Genomic DNA, 23,076 nt, shown 5'->3' with positions numbered 1-23,076 from the left:
TTCTCTGCCCCGGTCTTGTTACTGCAGGAGTTTTGGGAAGTCATTCATAAATTCCTGCCCCTGAGTTGATGCATAAAGCCTCGCAACTTTCCTAGCTGATAAACTATCTCCATCCTGAGGTCTAACTGCATTTTTCACTGAAACCAGTCCCCTAGGTTCTGCCAGTAGCTGATATAGAGAGAGGTGCAGATAAAGATGTTTGGAAGGAAGAGGGTCTCACTGGACACTCAGTTGGGACCATGAATTGTCTGATGTCCTGGACATGGGATTACTCCAAATGAGAGGTTTGCGAGTCAGTGTCTCAAAGGAGTCTCAAAATAGGTGTCCTGCATCTTAGTCGAGTGACAGCAGAGCTCTTATACCAGGGATGAATTTAGGGCCCTTGTTTAAAGAGGATCAGGGAATAATAAACCTAAAAGCAGCCTTTGCAATCTGGCTGTATTGAATCTGCAAAGGTCTGTACATAAAAACAAAGGAGAAATGTACTGGGGGAGCTTTGGCAATTTTTCTAACAGGTTTAAAGATATGACCTTCTTGACAGACCTGTGTTTCACCCAAAAATTGGTGCAGAATTTGCTTTGGGGGTACCAAAACATTTTTTCTAGATTTATTTATGACTGGCAGAATGAAAACTACTTCTGGAGAACATCTCAGAGATGACTTGCTTATAAAAATATTCCTCTCATGATATATTCATGCAGAAACCTCCACTTGCTAAAAACTCACACATTTCCTACTCTTTGATGTTAGATACTGTGACACTGAGAGTAGGGCACTTTGGGGTTTGTGATTATTTTAGAGAAACATAGACATTTCAAGCATCAGTTATATTAAATCTGAAAAAAAATATCCTTCTCTCTTCAGCAGCAGGTTTTGACTTGGAGTTTTGTTCCAAGTGTGTTTCAGGGACAATTTTTGACCAAATCTGTGTGGTAAACAGGGGTGAAGAGAACATGGGGAACTGGAAGGGGCTTTGTGTGACTAAATCCCAGCACAGGGCAAGAAGGAGAGTGCAAGTGCAGGAATTTTCCAGTTTGTTGTCTTTGGGGGTTGATAATGTGAGGAAATCTTAGAGAGGACAGCTTTTATGTCTTTTAACCAAAACACCATGGTTTGTTTCAAAAGGTTGAAAATCCTTCATTCCACATTTCCTGGAATAATGCTTCTGAGCACCAGAAATGTCTGTAAATTATTTTTGTTGTTGAATTATCTTCTAAAACCTGCAGTAATGTTGATAGCAGAGTATCTCTGCTGTCAGTTTGATGTTGTGTCCCACATTCAGTCTGAGATGCTGGCCAATGGTGACTGTGCTTTCCTGTCCCTCTGCAGTTCTGCCTGGCACTGTTAATTTCCCCTGTTTAATTAATGGCTCTGTAATATTTATAAAGAGAAAAACCTCATACCCATCTGTGATAACTTTGGTGCTTCTGCCAAGATGAAATTCTAGAGCCAAATGAATATTACAATATGCTGGATATAGAGATGTTTATAATGTCCCAAATTTCCTGAGCCTTCCTGATTTGATAATGGGGAAGTGAAGTACTGATCCCAAAGTCTTTGTCTCTGGATAGAAACAAAATTGAATATGCTACAGAATTAATGAATATTATGACTTCAATTCAATTTTAGTCTTTTCTTATGGACATTTGGGTTATAAAGGATGGATTTCCCTTGTGAAAAAAAATCCATTTGGTGAGGGCAGGGAGTAATATGGGATCTTAAATGAAGAATACTCCAGATCATTCCTGTGATGGCACTTGGCATCACCCATCATCTATTCAAGACAAAGCAATCAAGAAGATGGAAGATTAAACTTTTCCTTGCTAGGGAGACTTCCACATTATTTGATTGAAATTGGAATCCTGTCACCTCATGCTTGTCTTTCCAGATTTTTCTTACCACATCTGCTAAATTACCACCAGCTATTTGCGTTTTAAATGAGGGCTTCCTCCCGCACACCCCATCTGCTCAGCCTGTTTGTTCTTCCCGTGCAGTCACGACTTAGTGATCATGGTTATGGCAGAGGAAACTCACTGGTGTTGGGGGGAGAAGGAAGATGGGATTGATTGAGGTGGCCTGGCAGATTCCCCTGGCTGTGCTGAATTTGAAAGAGGAGCTCTGTTAAAACTGGGGAAGAACCTCCTATGAATGAGATTTTACTCAGAGAAAGGGAGCTGGGAAGCTCAGCCCACTTTGAGGACAATTCTTTTTTCTCTAGTACTGTCCCAGGGAATGTTTGCAAATAGATGTCAGAGAGTCTCCAGTATCTAAGGTGACATAGCTCACCTGGGCATGTTCTTGACTGCCCTAGTGCCAGGGAGGGAGAAGAAATTACAGCTTTGCTTGCAGGTGGTTGAAATGTGAGAGCACTGTAAGTATTCTAATCTCCCTCATTAAAGTTGGAGAGGCTACAGGTTTCCAGAGATGTTTTCTGCTCACCTTAGTGTGTCAAACCAGGAGATATGACTACAGATAGAGAAGGATGTGATTGAGATTTACAAAATTGTGATGTGGAGGAGGCAGTCAGCAGGGCTGCTGACTTATCTTCTTAAATCCAAGACCCAGGCAACATCAGAACTGACTAAGAGAAGCCAGGTACAGCTCCAAGATGCCTCTTGGCATGAGGACTGTGTCAGGTCTGATGCTGGGCAGGCTCCTCCAGGAGATGCTGCAGGACTGTGAGGGCTCAGTTCTCACTGACTCAGTGTTTCCAGACAAACTCAGTGTTTTGCTGTGCTTCACAGCAGCTCTTGGGGAAGATGAGTTTGCAGGAAGCTGGAATTCAGCAGCTCCTGACTGGGTGATGGATGGATTTGTTCAAGTCCTGGTTCCCAGCACAGCAGCTGCCTCCTTGGCCTCCCACCCTCCCAGGCTGGGAGTAAGAGGCATGGTGTCCTCTGAGCAGCACTGCAACGTGGAGACTTTCCCAGTCCTGGCCTGCAGATAATCTCTGTGGAGTGTTCTGGAAAGTGTGAGAGGGTGAACAGACCCCTGCAGGGTTTTTTGGACCCTGTGCAAAGTGCTGTGGGAGCCAATCTGCTTGTGCACACGATATGCTTCACACTCCTGTTCTTGAGGTACTGCAGTGGTAAACTGCAGACTCTGTCAGGACACAAGTGGTGTCTCTGGGATTGCTCCCACCATATCCCTCCTGGCACAGGGAAAAACCTGCTTCCTCCTGCAAGGAACACTTCTCTTGCCCTTTGTGGCAGGTGGTCAGGCTGCTGCAGATTAACTGCTGTAATTATTGCAGCTTACAGGTTCCTGACCTCCTGAACTTATATCCAAGCCCTTCTCAGGTGTGCAGGACTCTCCTGTTGTCTCCTCTATGCCTTGACACTCGGAGGAGGTCCCATAGAGAAGGTGATGGTCACTTCTTTGAGGAACCCCATTTATGTTGCAGTGATGGCCCTCCATCAAGGCCAGCTGCACTTGGTTCTGCAGCTCCTGTGAGTCACTCCTCAGGGGAGTAGCACATCTGGAGAATCAGGTTAGAGGCAGATTAGATTTGATGTCTCCAAGGGGATGATTGAGGGTTTGGGGGACAAGAATGGAAGTATGCAAAATTCTTCTCCAGCTGTATTTGGCACAGAGGGTGTGTTGCACAGGACTCTCCCACTGATGGATAAAAAGTCATTTTAGATTTACAAACTATCCTGGGTGGGTGGATCCTGATTCTCAGGGCTATAAATCCAGTAAAATAAGTAAAATTTCTCTGGACTTATACCAGAATAAGAGCTAGATGGGCTACTATGAGAGATATGGCACCTCATAATGCAATAAAACAAAAAGTGATAATTCTGCTTTGTACACAAAGTGCAAAACTCTCTCTGACCTGATAGATGGAAAGTAGGAGAAGAGGAGGTGATTTGTGGCCACAAGTTGGCTTTTTACACGCTTGTTTGTTTTGGTTTTTTTAATGGCAACTGGTTCTCAAATGCTTTCTATGCTCCACAAAGGAGGAAATCTGACCCAAATTCTCATCTGCTTTCACTGAGAGTGGGAACCAGTGGGATCAGCCATTTCTGAGTTCATTTATCCCTCTACACCCCTAAACCAATGTACTTGTAGCCCAGTGCATTTCAGATGTTTTATCAGGACCGTTTCATTGCAGCAATCTAGTGTGCATTAATTATAAGCATGTGTAAATAAGGTGTTAAATGATTTATACCAAGACCCAGATTGAGAAATCCCAGTGGTTTCTTCTCCTGTGTAACTGCTGTTGAAAAGGTCAGATTTCCTGGCATTGAGGAGGAGATGAGGAGTCTTTTCACTTGCAATTCAAACCCAAAATTGCTGGGCTTGATGCAGGCTGTGGCCAGCATGAAAGGGGCAGGAAGCCCATCTCCAGTGGGGCCAGCACATGTGTGACAAATCCTGCTGTCACCACTGCCAGTCACTGGTCCTCTGGACACTGTGGTGGTTCTCTGACGTTGGGACACCCTTGGGAAGGCTGGGAATTCCTTTTGCATTCTCAGAACCAGAGCACGTGAATTAAGAACAGAGTAATTTTAATTAATCTTGTACTTACTATTTATCACTAATTGGATATGCTTTTGGTGCTCTTTTTTTCTTCTTCTTCTTACAGATAAGGGTGTTTAGGGTTGGTTATTAGTATCTATTTCATAGTTCTAGCAAGAGAGGATCCTTTGCTCTTAGAAGCTAAGACTGCAAACCATCAGAGCTGCTGCCTGTGCTGCAGCCTGGATTAGTGCCTGGGGGTGCTGGGCAGCACGGACACCTCCAACCCAGGGTGCCCAGCAGCAGGGCAGGGACAAACCAGAGCCTGGCTGGGTCTGGGGATGTTGCAGACATCAGGGGCTCTGGTAGGAAACATTCATAGACCATTTCTGACCAGAAAGCATTTGGTGTTTTGACATGATTTTGGAAAGTCAGGCATGACTAAGGTAGGTCACTTTGGGGTCTCTCATTGAGGCTTTATTTCCAAGCTACCCTCCTTAGCATGGTGGCTGCCAACAGAGTCTGTGCTGAATGCTGCAGAGCCAGATGATGTCCTTTCAGATGATGTCCTTTCAGATGATGTCCTTTCAGATGATGTCCTTTCAACTCCTGTCATCCCTCTGACACACACAGGACAGGCACTAAGGGAATGAGGAAAGATTAAGAAAAGCCTAATTTTTCCCCTCCACACACCCTGCAAATTCTGCAAAACCTTGTCTGTAGCCAAAGCTTACACCCTGCCTGCTTTGAAACCAGAAAGAAATGGGAGAGAGCTCATGTCCTGCTGACTCACAGTTACAGGGAGCTGAGCACAGCGATTTCCCAGCCATCAGTAGGAAAGGAAATAAGATTTACACCTGGGAAACATCAGGGAATTTGGAAGGGAGGAATGAGAAATAAGGTGCTTCAAAGCCATGCTGTTTGAAAGATGTCACAGCTAAAGCAGAAGGCTGAAACAGGAATCCCATTTGGCTTTCTCCAGAGCAAATTTATAGAGGAGGCAAGTTCTCAGGGTGGAGAGAGGCTTGATGAGGATGAGAACCCTCATCCCCCCTCACTCTCTCTGTGCCAGGCAGCTGCTGCTGGTTCCTGCTGTTCCAGGCCATGCAGCTGATTAAATATTGAAAGGGTTTCACTGCTGTTGCTTGAAAAGCTTCTGTCTGGATGAAAATGAAGTTATGTGAGGACAAGTTTGTGCTGGCAAAATTAGTCTCTGTTTGAATACATCTGGCCATACCATACAAACACACCCAAAATAGCTTTGTGGGTTTTAAGGAAAAGGCACCAGCAGGACGTGGGTTTGGGTTCCTCATTTTCGGAGCCAAGGTGTGGGAGTGCTCAGGGAGGTGGGGATTGCAGATGAGGGTCAGGCTGAGTTGTCAGAGGCCTTGTGGCATTCAGAGGCTGCTGCAGGTGCTCAAAGGCTGGTTGTGATGGGAGCCAACACATGAGGTCTGTGTGGTCACACAACAGCTCCAGGCTCAGCTCCCACACACCCCCAAAAGCCTGGGAGATACAGTGATGGATGGAGGTGCAGGCAGAGAGAGGGGAGGGGGAAGGGATTTGTGCTGAGTTATAGGATAAAGGCAGAGGCAGAAGGAGAGCTGGGATTAGAGGTAGGGGCCAAAAGTGTGAAAAATTGAGAGGGTTGATCTGTGGGCTGTGATTGTAGGGAGTGTTACAGCAGCACAGCTTGGCCTGAGATGTTTAGTCATTTTATGCTGTCAGAAAAGACACATTTGAGCAGGAAAAGAAAGCTCCATTCATTGTCTGAGTGTCCAAAACAGGCATGCAAATCTGTCCTGTGATCAAAGGCAAACTTTGGAAAAATGTCTCTGATCTTGTTAGTGTAAGTATAAACAGAGAAAAGATATCAACTTGATTAAAATGCTGCTGTAATCTGCAGAGATGTGGGATAATCTGTCCTGAAAGCACCAGGCTACCCAGCAGGCAGGGAGGCCATCCAGCCTGGAGGAACAGGACAGGATGGGTAAAGAGCTGCTGGCTCCTCTGGGTCATGTAGAGGTTCAGACAGAAGAAGGAGAGATGGGATTTCCATCCTTCCTGCGAGGGGAATTTAGTCCTTGCATTGGACTGCACTTATTTTAGTGTATAATCATCACTGAGAATTGGTTTCTGGTTGTTTTATCTATAAAATAAATAAAATTTTGTCATCATTTTATTAAATATTTCTAGAGTTTGGTGCTTGCATCCTATGGGAGAGAAGTCTAGAAATGCCTGTGAGTAAACATGCAAACAAACCTTTGCTTACTCACAGCCTGAGTGAACTGGCCAACATTTGCTGCACAAAATAAGGCATTTAGCAGCTAATTATTTTTTTCCCCCAGTAGTAAGGAAAAAAGAGATCATATTTATCTTCCTTGCTCAGAACGAGGTGAAATGTCCACAGCAGAATCTGCCGTGCTGCTTTTCATTATTCTTTGGACCTAACTGAAACGAGATTTCAAAAATTACATGAATCAGTTCAGTTTATGGGAGTCATTAAGCAGTTTGTAAGTGGTTTTTCTAGCGTTTCATGACAGTTGTTAATTGCATTTGATTAGAGGAACATAGTCACAGCAGGGCTGATGGATGGATTCTCATCTGAGCAAATCTGGATTAATCTATAGCCCTAAGGTTGTGATCCATAACATAATTTAAATCAAATTAAAAATCAAGGCTGCTATTAAAATGGGATGTGTGTTCATGGTGAAAGTCATTTGCTATCATTTTGGCATCTTTTTCATTCTTTCAGAGCACCTACTGTAGCTCTTCAATTTTAATTATTTTTTCACAATTGTAAGAAAAACTTTTGCACTGGGAAATATTCCAGCTGGAAGATTTCCAAAAGAAAATATTTCTTTTGACATTTAAAAATCAAATTCTGAAATGGTTTTTAATTCCTACTAGATTTAGATAAGCCGTTTGATTAAAAAAACATCCAGAATTTCCATCTCCCAGCAGTGTACTGAGAAATACAGGACCTCACTGTAATTATTTAATTAACTATTGCTGAGGGTTTTTTTTCCCCTCGTATGTGCTATGAAATAATACCATGATTTTGGCAGGCTTACAGCATCTGAGCCCATGTGGCTCAGCAGAAATGCACGGCAAGTAAGGAATCAAATGAAGTCTGTTACATCTGTGCTGCATGGCTTTTCCCTCAAATGGGAAGGAATGCCCAGCCTGCCCACCCCACAAATTGGAATTAAACACCCCCAGGTAAATAGGTCAGCTCAGAACAGACCCTCCCCAGGGGTCTTGGTCTCCTGTGCATGGCCCTGAATGAGGATTTTCCCCTTGAGATGCTTTGGGGAGGCAGCAGCCCAGGGGCTGTGGGATGGGGGCTCAGGGCTCCATCAGAGTCTGTAACACCTGAATTGTAGGAGACAACCTTTGTATTTTTCCAATTACTGAATATAGTAATTGTTGTCCAGTGACTTCTTTTTACTCCCTCCTTTCTATCAGTGTAAAGTGTGTGGGAGGAACTCTCTGTGGGGGGATCTCCCCTGGACGGAAAAAGTTCTTTGTCTGCAAGAGTGGTGGTGCAGGGCTCGGGGACATCCACCCACAGACACCCAGGGACACCCAGGGACACCCACAGATATCCACAGACACCCAGGGACACCCAGGGACACCCAGGGACACCCACAGATATCCACAGACACCCAGGGACACCCAGGGACACCCACAGATATCCACAAACACCCTGGGAAGCTGACAGCAGGGGCTTTCAAGAGCAGCAAAACCAGCAGCTCCTTGTCCTGCCTGTACAGCACGTGGGAGGTGGCAGCTGGTGGATCCCTGCCCTGTGGGGCCACTGGGGATAATGGAGCTGCTTCCCTGATTAACTCTGGCAGCGGCTGCTGAGTTAATTAGTGGGCAGATATAGGATACTAGGCATTACTAATTTGTCCACAGATGCAGCTTGGAGCTGAGTGGGTTTGGGGTGAACTTCATCCCTGCTGTTAGGAAAAATAATTTTCAATATCTCTTTCGAAATGTTTCAAATTCCTGTTTGAGCAGGAGATGCTTCTGCTGTTTCCACTGTGAGATTCCATCATGAGGCTCAACCTACATGAGATTTCAGTTCAGAATCTTCCTATATGGCTTCATTTCACATTCATTTCCATCTGGTCCTGCTTGCTCGTGCCTGGACTTGTGCCTTGCCCTTGACAGGCATGGTCATTCAGGTTTCATCTTCTCACTAGGAAAGGGAATCTTGCTTGCTCCAAGTGAGAGAGATCCAGTTAAACATGAGAGGCTCCTGAGAGATGCCTAGAAATAATTCATTTACTATGGTTGCAGAAGCAGTGGCTTGTTCTGACCAGCCATGTGTGGTTAAAACACATGAAGGCAGAGACCTCCCAGGATCCAGCTGATATAAAAGGACAGGCAGGACCCTCAACCAAAGCCTTTAGTAATTTCACAGGGAGTAGCCATTCAGGTTTCATGAACTCGGGCTATCCCTGTGAGAATTCCCGTCCCTGCAGCTGGAAAAGAGCCATTACCAAATGTTCATTATGACAGTAACCACTTACAGCCATTGGCTTGTGGCCATGGCATGATCTGAGCATCAGCAACTCCGTTTCCTGCCGGTTCCAGGTAGGCAGATGTTTTCTTTGGGAGTGTTATGGAGCCTGTAAGTGGTTTGGATTGGGATATTGTGCCCGTGCAGCATCTGCTTTCATCAGGTGCTTCTTCTATAGGACATCAGAGATAGCATCTGCTGAGTGGGTGATGGAAAATAGGTGGAGTAAAAAGGGAGAAAGGTTGAAAATGGAGTTACCTGTTAGTTACTACTCAATTAATCATCACAGAGGAGGGGTTTTCTTTCTTTTTTCCTCAGTGATTGCTGAGTCAAATGTGCCTATCACATTTTACCAAACAAGCCTGTTCTGCCTCCTTATGCAGAGCATTTCTTGCGTGAAGATGGAGTCAATTACCGTGCATGTATTTGCCCAGCCTGAGGAGCCTGACAGGCTCCCATCTATATTTCATCAGCCTCAACACTCCCCGAGGCTTGCAGCACTTTGCTCTGCCTGCAGTGAAGGGCTCCTCCACTGCAAAAGCAACAATGACTCAAGAGAAACACACAGACAGATGAAGTTCCCTGGATTTAACATCTCCTGGCAGCCTTGGCCTTATCCCCTTAATGCTGGGTGGCATTTGGATGCTCTTTTCAGCAGCCAGGTACCAGCTGATGTTTAATCTACCTGCCACTGGGCTGATGCAGAGAGCAAGCTGCTCCTCACACCCTGTGCAAGCTGGAAGCCAACAGCAGCACTGACCCCCTCCTGCCACGCTGCGGTGTCTTTTCCATCTTTAATTCATAGGAGGGTTAAAGCAAGGTCTCTTAAAACTTCTGGCTCAGTGGTACAGTCAGTGCAGGCTCACACTTACAGGTTACTGCCAGCAGTTTGCCTTTGCTTTTCAGCAACCCTGCTGATGAGGTTTCTGTCTATCCCCTCAAGATGCTGTCCTTCAACCTCAGAAAAAATTGCTGTCAGGAAGCTTTGCCTAAACTTCAGCATCAGCTTGAATTTCAGTCTTTTGCATCTGCTGCAAATGTCCCAACAGAGCTGGGCCCAGAGCTGAGTCCCTTTATAATACCCAGTGAAGCCAGTGAGTCCATGGAAAAGAGAAACTCCTCATCTCTCTTTGAAGAACATGTTCCTTCCCTCTGGTCAAAGAATGTTCATCCAAAAATTTTATTCTCAAAAGAAAAGGGATCTGTTCTGCCCAAATTAGAAATGTTTGAGAAGCAAATATTTCCCTTTGTCCATTTACATTGAAAATTACTGAACCCCCTGCAGAACTTAGAATCAGGGAAAACCAGCCAAATTTTCAAGAAAAATATTATTTATGGAAAGAAAAAGCATTATTAGCACCTTTTCTTTTCGTAGAATTCCAGTCTATTTTTTGATGCTCTTTTCTACTTTATCAGCCTGATGAAACAAACAAGCAAGGAATAAAAAAAAAGATTGATTTTTTTAAACCTTCAAAGTTATAAAGTTTTAAACCTTCAAAGTTATTCCCCTGATTTCTAGTAGATTCCCCATTTTCTGGGTACTAAGGATAATATAGAAGAAACAATGTCTGTTCCTCTCAGAAGGGCTGTATTTTTAAAAGGGATGCAGAAAAGAGAGGTAAGGTAGGTTTTTTCCCCAAGTAACATATGGGCTTTCCAATAGTGATCCCACTTTTTTATTATTTTGATTTTACTTTAGAATTGAAATACAGTGGGTCTTGATAGTATTTGAACCCATCTGTGCCCATGTGTGGTTTCTTTACGTTGCTTTTATTGTGGAAAGAATAAATGTCACATTAGAGTTAAATCTTCAGTTGCTGATAATGCAGCTGGCTTTTCTTGCAGTTGGGATCAAGCCAAAGGAATAATCGTGTTTATCTATGCAAAAAATATCTCTGAAATCTCCAGCTCACATTGCTCTGGGATCCCAGCACAGGTGATTTTATGACAATACCTGCTGTAATTAGGAACCTAATTAAATATCCTCTGATATTTACCCTTCTCAGAGTCAGCTCAGGGGGCTGGTTTGGATTCTCCAACTCTCTCTTCACACGGTCCATGGTCACAGTCCTACAGCAAAGCACGGGTGACTTTTAGCAGCCTTTGAATATAGACACTGCTCATCAGCATCCCAGAGCTCAGGGGTGAATGGACCAGCAGCATGAGCCAGTGTTGCTGGTAAGTTCCTAAAAAATATATGGAATGTGTTAAAAAGACAAATCCCACAGAATGACTGAGCTAGAAGGAAGGCAGGGAGGGCAGGAAGGCTGGAGAACTTGGCCACATTTGGGCAGAGAAAGTCAGCTGTGCCTCAGCCATCTGCAGCAGCACAGCAGGTCATCTGTCAGGTTAGTGTGGAAACGAGTGAGGAGCTGCTCTGTGGCTGGGGACAGGTGCTGAGGGTGCTGTGCAGAGGGATCAGCAGTTTTGCCTTCACTTGGCAGCCAGGGTTACTCTAGCAGAAGAAATCAGCCCTGTCCATGAGCCAAGGGAGCTCTCTGCATGATGACATGCTGCAGGGGAACCCCTTGCTGCAGAGACCACAGTCAGTGCTTCCCTCCTGAAAAGCACCAGAAACAGGAGAAGTGGAAAGAAAAATCAGGCAAAACTTCCCTGCCTCTAGCAGGGGATCTGCAAGCTCAGTCTGCCTTTTAGTCTGGCTGGGAGAGGTGGGTGCCCTGAATGGAAAACTGACAAGGGAATTCCATGGCAGGCAAAGCACCAAATCCACAGGCCTGAAAACCAACCTTGTCTCCAGCACAAACACACCAGTTTTACCCAGCAACAGCATTTTGGATGCCCTTGCCCAGTGAGGATGCAACATTATCTACCTCTGTTCGCAGCATATTTGGAAGGTAGAAAGTACTCAATCCCATTCCCAAAATGTGAAGTAGAGACAGAAATGGCAGTCACACAGAGCCCTACAAAAATTCTGTTTCAGAGAAATAACTTTCTATAGGAAATGTCCAACACTGATGTGTTAGTCATGGGTCCATGATGGTGTCCTGTGATCACTTCCCTGCAGGGATCTCATGCAAGCAAGAGGGGGACTGGTCATCTCTTGTCCCTCCTGCCTGGTTTGTAGAGACAGGATCTGTTCCTGCAAGCTTGGTACTGTGGTACTGTGCTCTGGATGTTTATTCCTGGGCAAGCAGAAAGATTTTGCAGCCACCAGGCTTTACATTCATCACTAAAGTGCCATCAGAAAGCAGTTTTTCGCCTATCCAGTCTGGGTTAGCTGAAAGGCTTGATATCCCCTCGCAGTCTGTTGGCTGCTCCCTGGCTCCCTGACAAGCAAGTATGAGGTTACACTGTGATAAATAACTTGTGATCATCACCTCCTTGACACTTTCTTCACCTGGGATATTCTATCCTTTTTCCCCCTGAAGAGGCACTAATGTGATCTGCCTTGAAGTATTTGTTATCCCCTTGAAACTTGCCAGCTAATCCCCCCAGGCTTGTCATCTGGAGGACACCTGCTCTCACTCCACTTCTTCCTGCCTTCTCCCATATTTCATAAAGGATTCCTGCTTCTAGCAAAAGTCTTGAATCTATTTTGTCTTTACTCCAGGTGTGATAGACTGTAATTCTCTCCTCCCTGTGGGGAGCAGAAGCCATTCACTGAGATATCACTTTATCTTCTGGTGTCATTTCTGTGTCAATAGTCCCAGTGTAGCAGGTGAAGGGAAAAAAACATTCCACAGCCTTCCTATTACTGCTACCCAGGACTGACTGTCCAGGGAAATATCTAGCTTGGGATGCCCTCTCTGATAGTTGGCACCAACAAATGTGTCCAAGAAAATCTCTTGGTGGATACTTATAGATCAGCCTACACTAGAGTGAAGCTCTCTTGATATTTGCCTAATGTCTTGAAGAACTTATTCCTCCCAGTAGAAAAAAAAATGTTGTAGAAAAAGAAACTCAGATGAAACTGACCTTCTTTCTCTCAAATACATCCAATCCCTGCTTTTTAATGCTGCCAAGATCTTGCATTTTATTCCCAGGAGCCCCGCAGGTTAGTGTAAATAGGAATTTCCTTGTGCAAGATTTTAATCTCTTGGCTTTCATGTTTCTTTAATGTCCTTTTTGTCTCCTATTATGAGACTGCAAGTCCATCTCATTTACATTTTGAGGACAAGGAGACTGATTATTTTTTTTTCTTTTCTTCCCCATTGCAAGAGATATTTTCCCTGTCCCAAAACATGCTTGGAAACAGAGCCCAGACAGAGGGTAAGGAAGGAGTGGAGGCCTCTTAGAAGCTGCTGCCTTGTTGTGCCTTCCCTTCCACCCAGCTCAGCTCTTGGGTGCCGGCTAATCTGGTGGCCACTTGGCCACCAGACCCATCTGCCAGTGAGTGGCTTCACTCACCCTGACAAGGCCTGCAGTGCTGCCTGCTGACTCGGGGCAGAAGGGAGGAGTGGAAGTTCTGTGCCAGGACACAGGACGGGATCTCTGCAGCTCGGTGGGAAGGGACAGCAGCAGCTGTAGGAGTCAGTGTGACAACACATTGCAGGCTGCAGATGCTGCTGAGTCCAGGAGCTCCCCTGTGAGGCCTGGGAGAGCAGGGGCTAGAGGAAAGTCCCTGATCCTGCTCATGAGAGGCCAGCTGGAGGAACTCTGCTGTGGAGGGTTGGCAATAGAGGGGGCACTTGAAGCCCAAATCCTGGCAGCCAGTCCCTGACATGCTTTTCAAGAGCAGCTCTTTGAGGCCTGTTGTGCCTGGCTCTGCAGCACACAGGGCACAGCCAGCTCTCCTGGACTATCAAAATGCCTGTCAAAAGGACAGGCAGCCAAAATGTCCCCGAGGAGCCTGGCCAGGTTTGATCTCAGCGTGTCAGAATGTGGACTGGAAGTTGGGCAATAACACATGACAGATGAAATCCTCAGATGGGGCCAAATGCTGCTGTCCACCTCAGTCCCTCAATTCACCTGCTGACACGAGGAGCTGTGCTCCTGCTGAGGTGTGGAGAGGGCTGAGCCTTCCAAACAAGATTTTGCAAGCAGGTTCAGGGCAAGTGGAGACCAGCCAATATGTACAGGAGGCAGGTCCCAGACAGGACAGGAAGGAAGGGAGATTATGAAGGTCCTTGCTGCTCAAATTTTGCTGAAAGCCATATTCCTCCACTAAACTCACTTCCAGGGTGACATTTCTGCTCTACAGCTCCTTGAGCTGGGTCAAAGAATCTGGGTTTTGGGAGCAGGTAGAGGGATGTCCCTCACTTCAGTACCTGCAGGAAGGAGCCTACTTGGACCAGGGACAAGTCAAAAGATACCTGCCCCCCACCTCTGAAAGCCAGAGTGTCTCCTTTGCATGGGGATGCTCAGGTTTCAGGATCTCTCTCAGTTGCCTTCTCATTTTTAGGGAGTCTGATGACTCTCAGAGTCCTTACATGCCTTCTTTGGCTAGGGCTGAAATGAGAGGAGCAGAAGGAGAGCTATGAAACGTGCTGGAAATATTCTTGATTCTGGTCAGAAACAGCACACTGAAGGTCATTCACAGGAGACTGCCCATGTGAGCATAATTTCAGCATCATACTGGTCTTGGCAAGGACAATCTGAAGTCCAGAAAGGTGAGCTTTTGAGCTCTTCACCAATGGTTACAAGATTGTCTTTTCAGTTATGCCTGTGTTTTCCCTACACAATCTCTGACAGGTAGAGAAAACAAGTTATTATTTTGCAGACAAAGAGCTAAACCTAAGAGTAACTAAATGGCTTACCTTAGGTTAATCAAGCCATTTGTGGCATTAGAGAAAACTACAGAGTTCTTGATGTTGCCCAAGTCACTAAGCCATCTTTTCTCTAATCAAATTTGTCTGAGTCCTTGCAAATGTCTGCACAGGCATGTATTTTTCATTTTTTTTTTACTCTTTTCATATTTTATAGAGAAATTCCTGATAAAACACAAGCAGAAGTTGCCTGAATTCAACTCTCCTGGCATAAATTCCACTGATGGCAGTCTGATTTTAACTCCCATCTGTACTGTCGTGCCCCTACCCACAGGCATGAGTCACACTGAGCAATAAATAACAGCTAAATCCTTCTTCTGCCTCGACAGGTGATGCTGAGGATTTTCTCTCTGCGTACACACTGGGTATAGTGCCACAGCCTGATGATGTATTGTGGCTATTAATTTGAGGAGATGAAGCTTTTTCATTATTAATGTCCAACCTAAATGCAGGAATTTATTGGGAATTATTTGGGAAGCAAATGCAGAACCTTCTCACTGCTCTGAAGTGCTGAGCCTAATCTGCTTTTTGTTTGTTTGTTTGTTTTTATTCTTTTTACTGGCTCAAGGCAACATTATTTTCCAAGACTGATACTGTTATGCCTTTTTCTCTCCTTACCTTTCCGACCTTCACAATCCCCTGGCTTGTCCTGCCTCCTTTATCTCATGCTCTGCTGTTGCTTTCTGTCATTCTTTGGCTCCTGCAGTATCTTCTCATTGTTTCAGTTTTTTCCTCCTTCCCTTCTCCATTCCACAGAGGCACAAACATCATTTCAGAAGCCTGTGAGGCAGCAAGTGCCCCATGGCACAGCTGAAAGCCACATGACTTTGGGTTGTCAGAATACTGGCCAAGCTTAAGGCTCTGTGTAAACGAGCTCCTCTTGCAAAGATCTGTCCTAAAGGCTCCTGCAGGAGCAAGAAAGGAATGAGGGAGGCTTAGGAAAAAACCACTGCCAGGCAACCCAACTTTCCAAAGCGTTAAGGGACCCATTACACGTGCTCAAATTATGCATTCTCCTCTTCTGCAGGTGCAAAAATTTTAGAGTCAAAATCCTTCATGAGTATAAGAACATAAGTATAAATGTAGAGTTGCTATGTGTAAGGTTGCTGGTAAGTCAATACCAACATATTTCAGGCCCTATGGCAATTTTTTATGGCTTTCTTCAAGATGCAGGTTTCAAAAGTAGGTTCTTCAAAGATCTGAGAATCTGAGATATTCAAGGTACAGCTCAGACAGGCTTTACAAATTGCCTCCTTACAGAAGAAGACATCTCTCTGTGGGTATGCTTTGTTTGTGCTGCAGTGATACATGTGGGGCACATAGTGAATTTGATAGCTAGATAATGGAATCTGTTGAATGATCACGGCTGCTTCAAGGTTCAGCTCTCTTCAGTAGTGTCTCATATTTAAAAAAAAAAAAAAAAAAAAAAGAAAAAGGTTAAACTCATCAAAATGCCATGAACATGAATGGAGAAAAAGCAATTGCTCCAGTATTTTCCCTGCCACTTAACCTTGAAAGGAGTCTCTTTAAATTTGCTTCTGCTTGCACTTGTATTTCTCCACAGGCAAGGTGCATAATGAACAGTGCATTTGCAATTTTGAAAACCCTTGAGGCCACAATACAATTGTTTTGGAGGTCTCATGCAGAAAAGAAAGAGACTGGATTTAGTTTGAGAACCACCCCTTTTATCTGATCTCATAATAAGAGAGAGATCTCCTGTAGCCTTGATCACTGGGCAGCCACGAAGGGAAACACAGGGATCAGGCCTATTAAAGGGCATGATGGAAGCATAAGGTTGGCTGTGTCTGTGACAAGCTACAGGGGATTTCTGGGAGCGAGAGAGAATTCTGGCATGGTCACTGTGTCTGTACACTTCACTGGAGCTGGCCAGCAGCTGTCTCCAGACACTGATGCCTGAGCATCCTGGGCTGGGAAAGAGCTGTTCCTGATGGCAGGAGAGGTTTCCAGCCTGTGGAAATGTCTCTGCTAGAGCTCTTTCTCAACACACTGCAATGCCACGGAAAACAGGAGACAGCAACCCTGCAAAGGCTGCTGAGAGGTGCAGTAAATTATTTTGTCTGCATTCATGGGGAGGTTGGTGGGTCCCCCAGCAATGGGAAGGTGCTCATGAGCAATAACTAATGGTTTTTTGTCAGTACCTGAAACACCACAGTCACCTCCCATCTGAGACTGGGGATGATGAAGCATCCTGGCCACAGCAGTGTGGGAGCACTGGGCAAAGGGTTAGGTTGTGCCTTTTGTGGCACAACACTCTGAAGACACTTTGGCCACATGGATCCAAAGAAAGGAGGGGCCAGACAGAAAGGAGGAAAGGACAAGAGCATGGAGTGCTGGGGGCAAACAGACACAGCAAACCTCAAGGCTGCTGTGTTAGGTAGAGGCGGGAAAAAGAAGGAAAGGGGTATTTAATAAGGATACTTGCTCAAAGAAAATCCCTCCTGAAAGAAAGCAGTACTTAGAAATCACTCTAGGGTTTTCTGCTTTCATGGCACTGAAGCAAATCTATTCATCACAGCCATGTATTAATGAATTAGTTAATTAAGCAGCTCATTATTTAATAACTCAGGTTGCAAGTGTGATGAAATAAAAATCCCCTTTGTAGCCAGAGGCACATCTTTGCCAATAAGCTAAGCAGTTTATAGTTAATCAGGGATGTTTGCTGTCTGACACAGGCAGAATCTGCTGAATTGCAAGCAGTTTACTTCCAAGGTTATTGCTTACAGTTCTCTCTGGGAGCTTGTCAGGGCCTCCAAGCCCAGTAAGGTTAAACCTAATAAGCTGTCCAAGGGCAAACACATGTAGAAATGCTCAAATTCATGAAAGGGCACCAGGGCACTGCTGTTTCTGAATAAACATCCAATTTCCTATTGGTTTACATTGCCAGGTGTGCTGCTGATAGAGAAGCTGGTTTATTATTAAGCAGTAAAACCTCAAAGATTCTAGCTCATTATTATATTTAAAGAGACAGGGAAATAGTAGAAGCATGTCCTGGTTGTTTGGCTCTGATATGGCTCCCCCAGGTGATTTTAGGAAATCTCCTTTATTTGCATTGCCATTGGGACACCTCTAAGTATTACTTGATGTCCAGGTTGGGGTTTGTGCCTCAGCTTCACAATAAGGAAAATGTTTGTGGGACAGCAAAGCTCGCCTTTACCTTGGTATTCATGTGGAGGATAGCTGGGTTTGAAGATGGGAATAAATCCTTACCTAGCTTGTCCACAGAGTCCCTGAAATGTGGGGGGGCAGCACACAGTATTTCCATTTCCATGCTCAGATACAGTTTTAGTCTCTCTCTGCCTCAAGTCATGATGTGCAGAACAAACCTGAGACTTTTTCTCACCCTTTGATGGGACTTGGGGAGCACTGTAGGTTGCTTAGGTACTGTGGTAATGGGAGAGAGAAGAGGAAATAGATAGAAGAAGTTTAGAGACCATGAGTAATTTCTCAGCTAAAACATTGTTAATCTCAGTAAAATGCCCAAATTCCAGCTCAGGATATTAATTTCTAAATTTTCTTTGGGTAAATTATCATCTCCACAAAACTCTGGTACATAAAAGCAGACTCCTCTCCCACCAGCCCTCCTGCTGTGATTCTCCTCTATCCTCCATGGTTTTGTTCTTTTCCCCTTCACCCTTCTCTTTTTCTCCCTTCTGACTAAGCTCTCGGCTGAGACTTCTCCCCGTGTTTGCTCCTTGAAGCAAGTCTGTTCATTATTTATTAGCTCCCATCCTCTTACACCATCTGTCTCAACTCATTATCCATATTCAGCTTGTCAAATTGACCTTTTATGGCCTTTCACTGGAATCCTAATGTGTAGTCTGTCCCTCCTTATATAGATATGTGTTGCTAAGCCATTGCTTTCCAACTCCTACTGTTAAACATTCCTCTCTGTATCTATCTCATGAACTCCCAGTTTGTTAGTCTGCGCCCCTAACTTCAGAAAAACTGTTTATTCTGCTTGACTGATGCTTGTTCCTTGTTTCATCTGCTGCATGTTTGCTGTGCCAGCTTGCTGTAGCACATCCTGTCTTAGATGTGACCTTTAAAGCATCTGCACCAACAGAGGATCAGACTTGAGGGTATAATCTCCCTATAACAGTCTGGGGGTCTTTCTGCCCCTTAGTTCTTAACATAAAATAGTGGATTACAAGCTGAATTCAGCCCACAGCCACTTTTCTGTGAGAGTCACCACCACCACATAAAGCAATGGCATTTTAGTGTGCAATGTGCTGGAAACCAGAAATCTCCCCCACTGGGATGGGTGAGAATGAAAAAAATGTAAAGGCATTGGAGCAGTGCAGCCAGATTCTTACTCAGCATTAATCAGAACAGTTCAATCAAACAACTGAACTATTTGTGTTCCATCTCTGTTTCCAAATCCAAGGGCTACTGTAAATGCTTCAGAGACAATAGTTTCTCCTCAGAGAACACTGTGTAAAGCAGGACTGTAGGATCAAATAATGCAATAAGTATTTTCTCCTAGTGGAACAAACATACACAGTGTGCACCTGCCCAGGAATGTGTAAAACCCACCACAGATCAATAGAGATTATCCAGAAACTGTAGGAGAACTTCAGCTCAATAAACTGTGTAGCAGAGAATTTTGAACTAAAATGCTTTCTCTAAATAATTAATCAGAGCTGCTGGTAACACACTAAATACTCCAGCTCTGGTTTCCCTGCATTTCTTGATATACCAGGGCTGGATCTGCACCAGTCTTTTCCAGCCTACAGTGTGGGAGCAGTGAATAAATGAGTCCTGTCCCACAAACCCTGGCAGAATCTTTGAGCAAATCAATGTGTTTTACACTGCAGAGAGGATTTTCACCCTCCATGTCCTACCTGTGCTGTAGGGGAGCAATCAGTAGGTGTCATCTGGACTGCTGAAAGTCGGTTCTTTGAACCAGATGATTTCATGTCAATGACTTTCAAATATCTTGCTCTTCTTTGCAGAATCTGTGGCACAGATAGCTTGCTTAACAAGCTCCGTAGAGAGTTTTTGAACCTGTGTCACATATCTATCAAACAATTTCTTAATAATAAGAAAAGTTTCAGGAGAAACTATTTTTTTCTTTAGTTTTCACTTAATACAGTGCTCTCCTATGAAGCTACAACAAAAGACATCTCTTTTTACACAGTTCAAAGCAAATTCTTTTTAAAGGTAGGCTCTGCTACAGACTGTGATTTTTAAATCTTTTGCTGCCCAGACCCAGTTAGCCTCCTGTGTTTGCAGCCACAGTTGATTGTTGTAGGCATTAACACTTAATTTTACACCTGAAAAACATATATTGATGTGCCCTTCCATGTAATTTTGTTGTCTTTGATGGCAAAGTAGCTCCTTTTTTGCTTCCAGCTACCATGTCACTGAGTGAGAAAACTAAACTCATCTATCCTCCTTGATTTTTTGAAACAAGAGCAGAAAAGAAACCTCAGAAATTATACTGGATCTGATATTGCTCCAGTTGCAATGGGTTTTCAGCCTGGGACTGTGATATAATTCTCCCTCAAGAATACATGATGACCATGGTTTCTTTTGGACATTAATTGCAAAGACAAATTTTACTCCAATCTTGTGAGACTGGAAAGGAATCAATATGGATTTTTTTTCTAGTGTTGTATATAGTGTTCCTTTACCTGTCTAAAATCCTGTAGAAACTTGCATTCCAAGGGATGATCTGTATTTTGAAAAAAAGAGACCAGGTTTTCAGCTGATTAAATCTCACTGATCCACTGGCCAGTGTTCAGATCTGAGAACATCCTCCTGGAAATTCCCCAGGGACACGCTGCTCTTCACCACCTTTGATTAGGATATTTGATGGAAAGTGACTGCTGAAGACCTACAAGAGATGTGATCTATATTGATACACTCATCCCCTAAAATAATGTTCAGTCATTGGTGTGGGTTGGGTTGGGTTGGGTTTTTTTTGACTGAGTGATGTCCCTCAACTTCTTCCAAAAGTATTTCAGAGTTCTATGCTCTGAGACTTTTCTCCTGTTATTTTGGCAGTGAAAGAGAGAAGCAAAAAGTCAAGCAAGAATTAATAAGGCTTAAGGCTGATCTCGATCAGAGATGGCACCAGATGCATTTATAATCCTTGGATATGAAAGCAAGAACTACTGTTATTACAAAGCATTTTTTCCCACAGTTTGTGGATCAATAATATCTCAGGGCTTCCATCCTTCCCTGGCCATTTCCTCCTTTATTCTGAGCATAGTTTGGACCATTAATCCCTGTTCTTGCTCCTTGACTTCTGATTTCACTTGGTTTCTACCTTTCTGTATTCGAAGCCCCCTCATTTCCTTTTTCTACCTTCCCTCACATATAAATTCTCTTCAGATCCTGCTGCTTTTCCCTCTGCAGGATCCTTGCCAAGAACCCAGCCTTGCCATCTGTCCAGGAGAATGATGATATTGTTCAGCTCTCTTCTGGATGTTGAATTGTGTGGCTGCAGCAGCAATTTTAATGTTAGCAAAAACACCCCAAAAAAACCCTAAGAAACGAAACAAAACAAAAAACCAAACACCCCCCCTCCAAAAAAAAAAAAAGCCCCTAAACCCCTCCCAAAAAACTCACAAAACAACAAAAAGAAACCCACCCCAACAATATCAGGGCCCTATGGAAGAAAAGCCCTTTTCTGCCTCACAGAGGTCAGATGCTGTTATTCATATATGCATATAAATAGCAGGATTGCTTTTCCTATATTGTATTTCTCTATATTGTCTTCTTAAAGGTGCACCTGAGATAATTTTACATCCATGAGGGCATAATCAGAGTTCATGTTGCAATTTTTGTTGATAAAAACATGCCATTTTTTCAAACCTGAATTATTTAGAGGGAAAAAATCAGTTTCAACAAATGTTTCTAATAAAAAATGGATCAAGCAGTCGACAAGATGGCATTTCTTAAATGAAATCTTTTGTTTCAGTTTCAAACAAATCTCCATGCACCTCTTTTTTCTTTTTTTTTTAATGCAAATGAAAAGGGCAACTTTCTACAGTATAAGATGTAGAATTTATAATGGACCTGATCTGAAAGCATTTTGTTGTGAATTATGGTATTGCAGTCCAATTTTTTAGATTTAAAATAATTAGTATTATTTATACTAGTTGAAAAGAGGGAAATTTTCAAAGCTGCCCTGAGGTAAAATAAAATTTTTGTTAGTTAAAAAAAAAAATAAAATGCAAGACTTCATTGAAAACCTGACCAAAACTTGGGAGCACTTCTCTTGGTCCTCAGCTGTGAAGCTGGGAGCATAGAGACCTCTTTTCCCTAAATTCTGGTTTATTTAAGGCTTAAGCTTTTGGGGACACAAGTTGCCATCTATTCATGTATCCATATAACCACAGCTGCAAAGGGATCTGCAATTGCCAAGAAGCCAAGGAACAGAGCCCAGGATGCTCAGCCTGTCTGATGATGTTGGTGTCACTGCTGGCTGCCTGAAATCCAGGATGCTGCTCCCCTGGGAGCTGTGATTTGTTAGGCACCTCAAAAATCTGTCCCTTCCTGTGTACAAACAGATCCATTAATTGCAACCTCATTAAGAATCTGAAGCTGGAACTTCACAGAAACCTATCTACATAATCATCTTTCTCCTTTCAGTGAGGAAAATTTCTCCTCAGGAATTTTTTTTACAGTCAGCTTTGTGACTGCAGAATTGTCCTTACGGTCACTGTAGGATCTGGGCACCTTCCCATTGCTGTCAGCAGAAAGCAGCTCTGGAGGTGAGGATGTTCTGCAGGAGGAGTTGTCCTTCAGGCAGAATATTAAACTGCTCTGCCATCTGTTTTACAGGGATTATTCTGGTGAATGCTAAAAATCCCTTGAAAGCATTTTTATGGTGTCCCTGTCCTGCTCCTTCTCCTTAGGGTTCAAACAACCTCTCCCTCCTGCTGTTGGTTTTGAGTGTTCCCCCCTTCTGAGCGTGCAGCAAGGCCCTGGCAGCTGCCAGCCTTGGCTCTCCCTGCTGGATCCACATCATGGATGTGCATCATGCATTTATGTGTGTGCACCCACGGCTCCTGCTCCCACCAAGCAACATCCTCACTCTCTTTGCTTTTCCAGAAACTCCCTCATGCCCCAAGCTGCAATATTCTATAAGAAAACCCTGCTCATATCTGCCCTGCTCACTAACTTGGCATGATTTCTGTTCTGTCATAGAGCTCAGCTCTCTGGTAAGCCCTGGGCTCTCTTCATTTAGTACCAGGCACAAGGAACACACCCTTCTCTGCATCCCCTCAAAGCTCTGCTGCTCTCCAGCTCCCAGTTTATCACCTCACCATGCCAGACTTACCTGTATGCCCTCTCACAGAGGAAAATGCAGTGTTAATCTGCTTTTTT

At 44.0% G+C, this 23,076-nt stretch overlaps 1 protein-coding gene across 1 annotated transcript in view; it reads left to right on the top strand.

The window, feature by feature from the left end:
• SV2B (synaptic vesicle glycoprotein 2B) overlaps positions 1-23,076 on the top strand; it is a 64,041-nt gene that overhangs the window by 6,931 nt on the left and 34,034 nt on the right. The gene's annotated exons all lie outside the window — the stretch shown is intronic.

Source organism: Cyanistes caeruleus, chromosome 13 (assembly GCF_971803275.1).
Source record: "Cyanistes caeruleus chromosome 13, bCyaCae1.hap1.1, whole genome shotgun sequence".
In the NCBI taxonomy this organism is placed as follows: Eukaryota; Metazoa; Chordata; class Aves; order Passeriformes; family Paridae; genus Cyanistes; species Cyanistes caeruleus.
The sequence above is the reverse complement of the archived record's forward strand: the minus strand, read 5'-3'. Positions and strand labels throughout refer to the sequence as shown.